Genomic DNA, 14,329 nt, shown 5'->3' on the forward strand with positions numbered 1-14,329 from the left:
ACATGCAACTCAACTAGGTCAACCTTGACCTAAGGTTGCACCGACAATCTTCCCAAGTCAAACATCAAAATACAACTCGAGTCAAGTCACCTCGAGTCGGGTCAACCAGGTCAACCTTGACCTAAGGTTGCACCAACATCCTTCACAGTTAGACCATTCCCATAATGATATCAAAACGCAAACCTCTACAAATCTTGCACCCAAAAGTAAACAGACTTACCCAATCGACAGTTTACCTCTCTGGTGGAATCGCCACAGTGAAGAGAGGCGAGGCGTCGGCTGCGCCAGGAGGTACTGAGAGGTTCTGGGCAATGTCGGTCGATCAACGGCGACAGTTGCCAGTGGTGAGCGAAAGACGGCTAGGGCAAAGAGGGACGACAGCTGTGGCCCAAATCTAGGGCACAACAAAAGAGGAAGGATGGCTCAGGGAGACTCAAGTGAGTAGTGGCGACAAACTAGGGCAGTCGGCTGGAGGCGGCCGGCGCTATTCCATGCGGCGGCAACGCTCTGTAGAGGAAGAGGGAGTGGCGTCGGGACGGTGGGTGGCGCACGTGAGGAGCAAGGTGGCCGGCGCTCGTGTCTGCGCGCTGAGGAGAAGAGAAGGGAAGAGCAGAGGGAAAATGGTCGGCAGTGGCGAGACTAGGCCGAAGGTTTTTGATCGCGAGGGGAAGCGACGGTTTTTGCGGCACCGGTTGGAAGAGGGTGGTTAGGGCAAGCGTTGGGCGCGAGAGAAGGGGCTCGGGGAAGAGGGAAACGGCAAGGGAAAGAAATAAAAGAAAATAAAAATAAAAATAAAAGAAAAAGGAAATAAAGAAAATCAACATTTCCTCGTTAAAACGGGGTAGCCTAAAGAGGCTTTTCCCGGGCCCCGTTTTTATCCCCGTAAACTCGTCCATACGAGCTCCGAAAAATTCTCGAAAAATTCTGAAAAATTCCCTTATTATTATTCGTCTATTTTCGGTATTTTACATTCTCCTCCACTAATAAAATTTTGGTCCCCAAATTTTGTTATCTACCATCAGCAAATACTAACAACAGATAAAGAGTATAAATGTTGAACGGTAAATTAAAACACATACCTCAAGTGAAAAGATGGGGATATCGAGCTCGGATCGTATCCTCGAGCTCCCAAGTAGCCTCCTCGTCCGAATGATGCTGCCATCCGACTTTAACCAGCCGGATAGTCTTGTTCCGCAACTGACGCTCCTTCTGGTCCAGAATCCGTACTAGAACCTCCTCATAAGTGACGTCAGGATGATCTGGAACTGAGACATCTGTCAGCACATGCGTCGGGTCGGGTACGTATCTCCTCAACATAGATACGTGGAATACATCGTGGACGCCTGCTAGGGACGGTGGTAGTGCCAGCCGATAAGCTACTGCTCCAATCCTAGGGGTGTCAAAAATGAACCCGACCCGACGACCCAACCCGAGTCGACCTGAAAAAAATTAGGTTCGGGTTGGGCATTTTCGGGTTCGGGTCGGGTTCGGGTTGGAGGGTTGGAGAGTTAAAAATTTTCGGATTGGGTCGGGTCGGGTTCGGGTTGACCCGGGTTGACCCGAGTTGACTTAAATATAGGATTTTATGGGGTTAAATCAAATTTTATTTTAAAAATTTAGATGTTTTTATGTATATTAATATCATATTTGTATGATAATGATGGAGTATTGAGATAAAAGTGAAGAATTATAGGGAAAATAGCCCAAAAAAGTCGTTTTGAATCGGATTTTCGAGTTATATGGGTCGGGTTCGGGTTGATCGGGTTGGTCGGGTTCGGGTTTGGGTTTAGGTGTTTTGGGTTGAAGTCGGGTTCGGGTCGGGTTTAGTTGGGTTAAAAAAATAAAAAAAAATCCAACCCGACCCGACCCACCCGAATTGACACCCCTATCCAATCCTCTCCAGGATCTGGAAAGGGCTAATGTATCGCGGAGCTAGCTTACCTCTGAGGCCAAATCTCTTCACCCCTTTCGTGGGTGAAACTCTCAGAAAAACATGCTCACCAATAGAGAACTCCAAAGGTCTGCGTCTCCTATCACCATAACTCTTCTGGTGGTCCTGCGCCTCTGACATCCTCCGTCTAATAATACGGACCAACTCTGTCTCCTGCTGAGCTCTATGAGGTCCAACAACTGGGCCTCCCCAACCTCATCCCAGAGGGTGGGTGTACGAAGAGGCCTACCATACAACGCTTCAAACGGTGCCATCTGGATAGCCGAATGAAAAATGTTGTTGTAGGCGAACTCTACTAATGACAAATGGTCCTCCCAACTGCCTCCAAAATCTAGTACACAAGATCTCAACAAGTCCTCTAGAGTCTGAATGGTCCGCTCTGACTGTTCATCTGTCTGTGGATGGAAAACTGTACTAAATCGGAGCTGAGTGCCCAAGGCCTGCTGCAGACTCTGCCAGAAACGAGACGTGAACTGAGGGTCTCTATCCGAAATAATAGTCAAAGGGACACCATGTAATCTGATGATCTCCCGGTAATACAGATCTGTCAATCGATCCAGGGGATCAGTCCTCCAGATCACTAAGAAGTGCGCGGATTTGGTTAATCGATCAACGATTACCCAAATCGCGTCATGGCCTCGTCGTGTCCTCGGCAAACCCACCACAAAGTCCATAGTAATATGTTCCCATTTCCACTCAGGAATAGGAAACCGCTGAAGTAAGCCGGCAGGTCTCTGGTGCTCAGCCTTCACCTGCTGACAGACAAGACATCTAGCTACAAATTCCGTGATGTCTTTTTTCATACCGTTCCACCAGTAGGAATGCCTCAAATATCAATACATGTGGGTCCCGCCTGGGTGGATCGCAAATCGAGAGCGATGAGCCTCCTGAAGTAGCTCCTGTAAGACCGGATGAGACTGAGGTACGCATAATCTGCCTCGGAAGTATATAATACCCTCCTTGTCTCGTGTGAACTCGGTCTGCTGCCCGGAAGCTATCTGACTGCCAATAAACTGCAAATGCTAATCATTGGCCTGGGCCTCTCGGATCCTCGTCCTGATCGACGACTGAGCAACCATGGTAACCAGAATACCCTGCTCTGTCGGTCCCTGCTCCTCAAGGTCTAACCCGGAGAAACTCTGAATCAAGTCTGTGACTGAAGTCCGGTGGCAAGCCAAAGTCCCTCTGGACTTCCTGCTAAGTGCGTCGGCAACCACATTAGCTTTCCCAGGGTGATAGCTAATGGTACAATTGTAATCCTTCAGGAACTCCATCTATCTCCTCTATCGGAGATTTAGTTCCTTCTGGGTAAAAATATATTTGAGACTCTTATGATCTGTGATAATCTCAAATGCAATGCCGTATAAATGATGTCGCCAAAGCTTCAGAGAAAAAATGATGGCAGCTAACTCCAAATCATGAACTGGGTAGTTCTTCTCATGCTCCTTCAACTGTCGAGAAGCATAATGGACTACTCTGCCGTGCTGCATCAGAACAGCGCCCAAACCCTGAAGAGACGCGTCGGTATAGAGCACAAATCCATCCTCTCCAGAAGGTAAAACCAAAACTGGAGCCGACACTAATCTCCGCTTCAGCTCCTGAAAGCTGGTCTCGCAATCCTCGGACCACGTGAACTTCACGCCTTTCCTAGTAAGGCGTGTCAGCGGCATAGCAATACGCGAGAAACCCTCGACAAAACGTCGGTAATATCCTGCTAGTCCCAGAAAATTGTGGATCTCCTGAACTGATTTCGGCTGCTCCCAACTGGTGACAGCCTCGATCTTCTGAGGGTCTACTGAAACACCTCTGCTCGAGACCACATGTCCCAGAAAACCGACTGAGGATAACCAGAATGCACACTTGTTGAACTTCGCATACAGCTGATGTCGTCTAAGAGTCTCCAAGACTATGCGAAGATGCTATGCATGCTCCTCCTCGGAATGCGAGTAGACCAATATGTCATCAATGAAAACGATAACAAACTGATCCAGATACTCCAGAAAGATGTGGTTCATCAAGTCCATAAACACCGCTGGAGCATTGGTAAGCCCAAATGGCATTACCAAAAACTCATAATGACCATATCTGGTACGGAAAGCTGTCTTCTGAATATCAGATTCTCTGACTCTCAGCTGATGATACCCGGACCGCAGATCAATCTTAGAATACACTGATGTACCTCTAAGCTGATCAAACAAATCCTCGATCTGTGGTAAAGGATATTTATTTCTGACAGTCACTGCATTCAGCTGTTTGTAGTCAATACATAACCTCATAATGTCGTCCTTTTTCTTGACAAATAACACCGGAGAACCCCATGGAGAAACACTAGGATGAATAAATCCCCTATCTAAAAGCTCCTGGAGTTGAACTTTCAGCTCGTTCAACTCTTTTGGTGCCATACGATAAGGAGCTTTCGATGACGGCGTGGTTCCCGGAATCAACTCAATAGTAAACTTGACTTGCCTTCTGGAAGGCAAACCTGGTAGCTCCTCTGGAAATACATCTGGGTACTCTTGGACTACTGGCACATCGGAGAGTTGAGAACTACTGCTATCGTCAGTACTAATCAAAGATAGCAGAAAACCCTGACAACCATGCGACAGCAGCTTCTGAGCCTGAATCGCCGAAATGATCGATATGTTGTCATCTCTGATGCCAGTGAAATCCCACGAGGGTTGGTTCGGAGGCCGGAATGTGACCACCCTCGTCTGGCAATCAACAGTGGCATGATATGCTAACAAACAGTCCATGTCAAGAATAATATCAAAATCTACCATTTCCAATACTAAAAGATCTAACGTAAGTATTAGGTTGCCAAAATCCAACGGGCAATCTCTGACCTCCTGAGTGACATCCAATGTATCACCGGACGATAGGGAGACGGTCAGTCGCTGCGGTCTGAAAGTGGGTAATCTACTTATGCCCCTCATAAATGCACGAGAAGTCTCATCCCATGTTGGTCTTGATACCACTACCATATAAATCTAGACTCATGTAAAAGAAGTAAGGTGAATCCACGTTCTTCCTCACTCAGCTAAGTGAAGTTTCAAATACTATATTACCTCATACTTCCATCATGATCATTCCAATATTTTTCATTGTCTAACCTCATATTTATTAAATTATAACTCAGATATTACTACAAGTATCACAATTATAAAATAAACATCATACCTATTTGCTGTCTCGAGATGTTTTGTCGCTGTCAAGTCCCCAAATTGACCTCGGAATTCCGTACAAGAAAATCACCAGAAATCCATAAAAATCAAAAACGGAAGTCCAAAACATACACATAATGGAAATCCGTGCTAAACCGCAATAAATACTTGGTTTGACTCGCAAACCCGGGCTAACCCAAAAATCCAGAACACCAAAAGCAGGTATCATAACTCGCTCTGATACCAATACCAATAAATTGGTATCAGCTAAATCTCGAAATCCGTAAAATAATATACAAGCAAGTATCGCCAACCTTGGCACTCTGATACCAAATAAATTGGTATCAGGTTATCACAAATATCCAAAATACGAAAACAAAGGATCGTATACTTATGCTCTGATACCAAATAAATTGTCAAGCCCCGGAGGAGTCCCTGTCCGAAGAAATTTTGGCAGCATCTACCCTGTACGGCAGACAATCTGAAACTTTCTACATCGCCCACTGGGACACATATACCTCGGCCAACACGGCCAGAACAATAACAATAATATAAACAATCACCCACGCAGTTAATAATTTAACAAACTGTAACAGTGATAATATGACTCAAAAATAACCCTACTCAACTACACCTATAAAGCTCAAAACATATTCCTACTCCACTACACTCATAAAGCTCAAATCCGACGATAAGATCAACTTACCTCTTCTGCCGTCCAAGCAGGCATGTAGTAAAACAAATCCAAATAAAAACTCATCGACAATGTCCATATAAGATCCAAGTGTATCAAAATAAAACAAGTCTCAACATAGTCTAGTAAAAGACACCAAAAGACAAATAAACATCCTCGTAGACTGCAGGGGACTAGCGACTGGAACTCTCTCTGGACAGCATCAACCTGAAAATAACAACGGAGGAGGGTGTGAGTCCAACACTCAGCGGGTATCAACTGATATGCATAATAAAGAAAATAACAACCAGCACTAATCATGCGTACAGTCTCCTGATACAAGAAGGATAAATGCAACTGAATAAAGCAGGAGAAAACTGTACTAACCAGGACCAAGGTATAAGGACAATAGGGTCGTCAGACCGAAAGTGTCATAATCCTGTATAAATATCAATCATATGCATCCATATAAATGCAGCAAGTAAATGCAGCAAACACAAGCAATAAATGCATCATGCATATGATGCAAATGTCATGGTCACCCTTGACGCCAGTCAGCCATGTCACACACAATGGTGAGACCGAGTGGGTAGGGCTGTGACAATTGTGCATTCTGCCATCACCGCTCCTGATGAGTGACCGAGTGGACGGGATGCTGTCAGAGTACACACATACTCCTACCCCAAATCATAAATGGGGGAGCGCAATGCTCTCATCTCCCGGAACACCATGACGGGGAGGGATCCCTGACGTGCTAACACGCTGCGTCACACTACCCATGAGCGGACCAACGGAGCACCGAACAGAGCAAAACTGACGTGCTACCACGCTGTGTCACGCTACCCATGAGCGGACCAACGGAGCACCGACAGTGATGAAACTGATGATGTACTCAATAATAATGGAGCAGACTATCGCACAGCATGCAATCATGCGAATGGTGCATGATACTAAGCATGGCAAAATACTGAGCAGCATAGCAATAATCCATATACATGTAAAATGTGTACCATCAGGAAGTGAATCAAATCAAAGTACACAGACCAGATAAGGTATCAAAAACCCTAGGTCCTGAACATGATAAATAACATGGTTGTGTCACTACCTCTATAAATAGGCATAATCAGGTAAACACTAGCATGATGTGCAAAATAAATAAACAAGCAAGCATGTAACAGGTCAGGTAGTGATCAACTGAAGCAAATGAGAAACATAATCATTGCTATATGTTAAAAATATTATTATGCATATCAAAAGACATAAAGTCAAAGTACCCGCCTCCAACAAGAATAGTCCAATATGATCCAAATTCGACGTCGAGATACACGTCTCACGTCAAAGTCCTGTAGTACAGGGTATCCGGATTTAGCTAATTACATATAAATAAATTAGCTAAATCTAACCCTCGAGAAGCTAACACAAATCCAAATCCAATCTACATAATCCTACTAACCATATAATCTAAATTCACTACAAAATGTATCACGTTCCTACACTTTACCTCAAATCACAGCCGCTGATTGCTGCTGATCATTTACTATTGGAATGAGGGCTGCCGGAATAGGGGCAACTGCTGGAAACTGTGGATGGAGTTACTGCTGTCACAGTTTTATTGTCGTCACTACCCAAGAACCACTGCTAGGCATCCTTCACAGTTAGACAATTCCCATAATGATATCAAAACACAAACCTCTACAAATCTTGCACCCAAATGTAAACAGACTTACCCAATCGGTAGTTTACCTCTCTGGCGGAATCGGCACAGTGAAGAGAGGCGAGGCATTGGCTACGCCAGGAGGTACTGAGAGGTTCTGGGCAATGCCGGCCGATCAACGACGACAATAGCCAGTGGTGAGCGAAAGACGGCTAGGGCAAAGAGGGACGACGGCTGTGGCCCAAATCTAGGGCACAACACAAGAGGAAGGATGGCTCAGGGAGACTCAAGTGAGCAGTGGCGACAAACTAGGGCACGCGGATGGAGGCGGCTGGCGCTATTCCATGCGGCGACGACGCTCTGCAGAGGAAGAGGGAGTGGCGTCGGGATGGTGGGTGGCGCGCGTGAGGAGCAAGGTGGCCGACGCTCGTGCCTACACGCAGAGGAGAAGAGAAGGGAAGAGCGGAGGGAAAATGGTCGGCAGTGGCGAGACTAGGCTGAAGGTTTTTGATCGCGAGGGGAAGCGGTGGTTTTTGCGGCGCCGGTTGGAAGAGGGCAGTTAGGGCAAGCGTCGGGCGCGAGAGATGGGGCTCGGGGAAGAGAGAAATGGCGAAGGAAAGAAATAAAAGAAAATAAAAATAAAAATAAAAGAAAAAGGAAATAAAGAAAATCAACATTTCCTCGTTAAAACGGGGTAGCCTAAACAGGCTTTTCCCGGGCCCCGTTTTTATCCCCGTAAACTCGTCCATACGAGCTCTAAAAAATTCTAGAAAAAATCTAAAAATTTTGGAAAATTCCCTTATTATTATTCGCCTATTTTCGGTATTTTACAATAACGTTGTTAGAGTTGATGACTTTACCTACACTACTAGGATCACTGGTAAAAATATGCCCCTATCTCCAATTATTATTCGTGATTTTTGGGTCTACGTCCATCCATATGTCCTTTTCAGTGCTGCCCTCCTCGGGATCCACCGTTTGGTGATCCCTACTCACATATCACACTTGATACGATCTATTTGTATTTTTTTTTGGGGTTAACGTGTACCAATTGTGACCCTATTTAGATCAGTTACTCTTAGAGTCCAGGACTATGTCCTCTATCATGTTCTACTTACATGCATTTTACCTCTGACCACTCGCGACGTAGCGATGATGCGTCATTTTCATTTCTTTCCCCTTTATGCATTATGTCATAGATTAGATATAGACATTAGTTTGCATATATTTTAGACCATCCTCTATTTGGCTAGTATTACCACTAGTCAGCGGGTCCACATGTCATATTGTTATATTTTGACTGCATTCATTGCCTCATTGGACGTTGATGTCACTATAGGTGATGTTAGAACCCTAAATGAGTTTGAGATGGTAGGTCCTAGGAACTTCTCCTTAGGGGGTGTACATATAGATGATGAGGTTGTCCTGTCTTGGAGGAGGGCGGCCCAACACTAGCCCGATCCAGCTACCTTGTTCCAGCTTGATCTTGAGGCCCAGGATTAGCCTGATCCAACTCTAGACGAGGAGGCAGAGTTAGATGCGTACGTTGCTAATCTCTTTGAGGCACCGACACCTCTAGTTCCTCGAACGTTAGATGATTGAGTTACTAGACTTGAGGCTGCCATGATGGGTCTTCCACAAGAGGTCTCCGATCTTCGATGGGACATGTCTAGTTCTCGAGAGGAGAACCAGACTCATCATACTGAGTTGATGGATTTCTTACGATCTTGGGGTTCCGTCCCATCTTCCTCATCCTCGTAGTAGTGTAGTCCTTGACTGTTATTATTCGTGTTTGCTCGTAGTTGACTTGATATGACTTTACTTTCACTTCAGTTACTAGTATTTCATTTTCCTTTAGCCAGTTTCACTTTAGTGATTTGCCTTGCTATTGCTTTATACATAATGTTTTATCTCACTATGTTATCAGATTAAGGGGGAGGATTTATTTAAATAATTTAAAAATGATTTCATTTTTTTACTTTAAAACATCTTTCTTGCTTTGAAAATTTTCCTTATTTTTTTTGGAAGTACTTTCAAAATTAGTCTTACATAGTTATATTTTTCAAAGTACTTTGGATTTTTGAAGAAAAATATTTATCTCTTTGAAAAGTACTTTTAGAAATTTTGAAAAGTTATTCTGTGGAAAAAATTACTCTTAAAATAGTAGAAAAATTATTTTAAAGAATTTTTTATTATCTTTTATCTTAAAAATCCTTATTAGAAAGTTTTTTTTGCAGTTACTTTGCAAATAATTTCCTACAAAAATATTAAAGCATTAGAAATCATTTTCCTAATTTTCCTTAAGAAAATTTTTTAAAAATAACTTTGTAATTTTTTTCTTAAAGAAGTTTTACAAAGATTCACTTCAAAAATATTCTTAAAAATAATTCCTTAGAAGTTTTGTTTTAAACTTTCTTTTGAAAATCTTACAAAACTTTAAACCTTTTTGAAAAACAGCGGTACTATATGTTGAAAAGTTATAACATATTTTAAAAACATTACTTACAAAATTTCTCAAAATATTTATTCCTCCCTCAAAAGAACATGAACTTCCATTTAACACCATTTTACAAAATTGTTTAAAGTAATTGGTATTCAAAATTCATTACATTGCCATATTTCTTTGAAACTTGCTTGAACACCTAAGTTTACAATGACTTCTTACTTATATTTTGTTTTTACATTATTTTTTTAATGTATGCCAAAGGGGGAGGATAGTGGGTTAAGTTAGAAAATTGAACTCACTTTAAACATTTTTATGGTTTATTAGTTTATTGTATTTTTTTCTGACTTTAACCCGGATTGTCATTACATCAAAAAGAGAGATTGTTAGTGCATGTTGTACTAATAGTTTGATTTTGATATATGATAAATAGGTTAAAGTTAGATGAGTTGTTTATCTAATATTTTTATCAAATGTGCAGGAGTTGATTGGTCTGAAGGACCTGATATCAAACTGAAATCCAGCCAGGTCTGCGGGGCTCTATAGCTGGTGGGAAATCTAGCTAGGTCTGCAGGGCCCGATAACTAGTGCGAAGTCCAGATAGGTCTGCCGAGCCCAATATCTGGCGGGAAGTCCTGTTGGGTCTGCGGGACCTGACAAACGACCGAAGTCCAGTTGGGTCTGCGGACCTGATAACTGGCGGGAAGACCTAGTGGGTCAGAGGCAAGTCAAGTGACTACAAGTGGTAAGTGAAGGTAAGTAACTAGAGGAGAGATCCAATGAGGATGTGTTCCCCATTGAGGGAACTATAGACGTCAGTCCAGTTTAGGCCCATTTTGAAAACCTAAGCTGAGACCTTGACTAGATCTTGATTTCGGGGAGATAGGGTTTAATTACTACTCATATTTTATTTTATTTTATTGTGCTAACTTTATTTTGTAGAGAAAAATCTAATTTTTGGTTGCCCAAGACTAACCTTTTCTGCAAGGGAAAGTTGCTAAAGAAAAGGAGTCCCAGCGCCCAGAAGGAGTCCAAGCCCCCCGAAGGAGTCCTGGCGGCCGGAGCTAGTCCGGGCGCCCCGAAGGAGTCTAGGCACCCGAAGTTGGTCCAGGCACCCAGACCAAGCCTAGAAATTTGTCCAGAGAATGCCTATTTATTGAACCCAAAGCTAAACCTAAATCTAACACAAGTTAAAAACAAACCCTAAAATTGAACCTAATCCATCTCACAAAATTATAGGATTCCCTAATTGAAAACATAGATCGGGTGAGATGACTACGGACCTAAAAGAAATTAATTAAATTAAAATAAAATAAATTTAATTTAATTTAAATTAAATTAAGTTAAATTAAATTAAATTAATTAATTAAATTAATTAAATAAATTAAATTAACATGTTAAATTAAACTTAAAGTTTTTTAACTTAAAAATCATTTTAAAAATTAAACTTAAATTTTTTTTAAAATCCATTTTAAAAATTAAACTTAATTTTTTTTTAACTTAAAATCTATTTTAAAAATAAAATTATTTTTTTAACTTAAAAACTATTTGAAAAATTAAACTTAATTTTTTTTAACTTAAAAATGATTTTAAAATTAACCTTATTTTTTTTCAAACTTAAAAATTATTTTTAAAAATTAAAGTTAATTTTTTTTTCCAAACTTAAAAATTATTTTAAAAATTAAACTTAATTTTTTTAAAATTTAAAATTTTTAACATAAAAATTATTTTTTAAAAAAAAATAAACTTAAAATTTTTTTAACTTAAATTTTTTTTAAAAATTAAATTTAATTTTTTTTTAAAAATTAAATTCAAAATTTTTTAACTTAAAATTCATATTAAAAATTAAACTTAATTTTTTTTAACTAAAAAATTATTTTAAAAAATTAAACTTATTTTTTTTAAACTTAAGAATTATTTTAAAAATTAAACTTAAATATTTTTAACTTAAAATTTATTTTAAAAATTAAATATAATTTTTTTAACATAATAATTAATTTAAAAAATAAAAATTAATTTTTTTTTAAAACTTAAAACTTATTTTAAAAAATTAAACTTAATTTTTTTTAACTTAAAAATTATTTTAAAAAATTAAACTTAAATTTTTTCAAACTTGAAAATTATTTTAAAAATTAAACTTAATTTTTTTAACTTAAAATTTATTTTAAAAATTAAACTTAATTTTTTTACTTAAAAATTATTTTAAAAAATTAAACTTAAATTTTTTTTAAACTTAAAAATTATTTTCAAACTTAAAAATTATTTTAAAAAATTAAACTTAAATTTTTTAAAAAATTTAAAATTATTTTAAAAATTAAACTTAAATTTTTTAAAAAAATTAAACTTAAATTTTTTAAAAAAATTAAACTTAAATTTTTTTAAAAAATTAAACTTAATTTTTTTTTAAAAAATTAAAATTAATTTTTTTTAACTTAAAAATTATTTTAAAAATTAAATTAAAATTTTTTTTTAACTTAAAAATTATTTTAAAAAATTAAACTTAATTTTTTTTAAACTTAAAAATTATTTTCAAAATTTAAAATTATTTTAAAAAATTAAACTTAAATTTTTTTTCAAACTTATAAATTATTTTAAAATTAAACTTAATTTTTTTAACTTAAAAATTATTTTAAAAAATTAAACTTAAATTTTTTTAAAGTAAAAATTATTTTAAAAATTAATTTTTTTAACTTAAAAATTATTTTAAAAATTAAATTTATTTTTTTTCAAACTTAAAAATTATCTTAAAAAATTAATCTTAAATTTTTTTTCAAACTTATTTTTTTTTAAAAAAAATTAAACTTAATTTTTTTTATTAAAAATTAAATTTAAATTTTTTAGCTTAAAAATTATTTTAAAAAATTAAACTTAAAGTTTCTTTCAATTTTAAAAATTAAACTTAATTTTTTTTATTAAAAATTAAATTTAAATTTTTTAACTTAAAAATTATTTTTAAAAATTTTAAAAAAAAATTTTTATCTTAAAAATTATTTTAAAAATTAAATTTAAATGTTTTTTTCAAACTTAAAAATTATCTTAAAAAATTAAACTTAAATTTTTTTTACTTAAAAATTTATTTTCTAAATTAAACCTAAGTTTTAACTTAAAAAGTTTTTTTTTAAAAAAATTAAACTTATTTTTTTTAAAAAAAATGGAAGAAACCGGAGTCAAAAAACAGGGGTGGGCGCCCCTGATATACTGACCCGAGGCGCTCGGAAGGGACTCCGGGTGCCCTGCCCCACTTGACCCCGGGCGCCCGGGATGGATCCGGGCACCCAGAACCCCCTATATATAGGGGGGCTGGGGCGCCCCCTCCTCTCGCACCACATATTTTCGCTTTCGTCAAGGCTCCTTCCGAGCTTTATTACGAGAGTGATTAAAATTAAATTTTAGTTCGTTCTGCGGTTAATACGCTGTGTAAATCAACCGGGGTCGTCATTTCTAAATATATCCTGCGATGGCTCCTCGGTAAAATTCTTGTTCTCTATTTAAATTTTTTAAAAAAAGTTGTTGCATATTTGTTCTTTTAATTAGTATACTATTGCTTCATAATTTATGAAACGTTCTAAATCTGGTGCTGGACCCTCCACTGCTAGCATTGACCCTAGGTTTCCCACTGATGAGCTTAGGATTAAGTTTGAGTCGACCATTTATATGGCCATTAGGACTAAATGTGTAGATAGAGCGTTCTTTTTACGCTCTTGCGTTCCAGTTATAGAGGTTATAAACCACTATAACTTGCGGAACCTTGTTGACTGTACTAGTCCAGTAAACATAAATTTGTGTGTCGAATTTTATAACAACCTAGTGAAAGTAGACGACCTTACCTTTACTACTAGGACAGCTGGCACCGATATCATGCTATCCCTTACTACCATCCGGGACCTTTTGGAGTTACGACCATCTACCTGTCTCTTTCAGTGCTATCTTCCCAGGGATCTACCATTTGGAGATTACTACTCGCATATTACTCTTGATACGATTTATTCGTATTTTTTTTGGGGTGAGCGAGTACCCACTGTGACCTACTTTAGGTCAGTTGCCCTTCGAGTCCAGGACTACGCCCTTTATAGGGTCTTAGTCTTTTGCATTCTACCACTGAGCACTCGCGACATCGCGGTGGTGCGACCATTCCACTCTTTTCTTCTCTATGCCCTGTGTCATAGGTTAGATATTGACATCAGTCTACATATCTTTTCCACCATTATCTACTCGGCCGGATACGTGACTAGTGGGCGAGTTCACATGCCCTACTGTCACATTCTGACAGCATATATGTCCTCTTTGGACATTGATGTCACCAGAGGTGACATCCGCCCTATGATCGAGTTTGACGTTATAGGAGATAGGAATTTTTCCCTAGCTGGTGTCCATATAGATGGTGATGGAATCATGTCTTGGCAGAGGGAGGCACAACACCAGCCTGACCCAGATGCCCAGCAGGAGG

The sequence above is a fragment of the Zingiber officinale genome, chromosome 9A (genome assembly GCF_018446385.1).
Source record: "Zingiber officinale cultivar Zhangliang chromosome 9A, Zo_v1.1, whole genome shotgun sequence".
NCBI classification, from domain to species: Eukaryota; Viridiplantae; Streptophyta; class Magnoliopsida; order Zingiberales; family Zingiberaceae; genus Zingiber; species Zingiber officinale.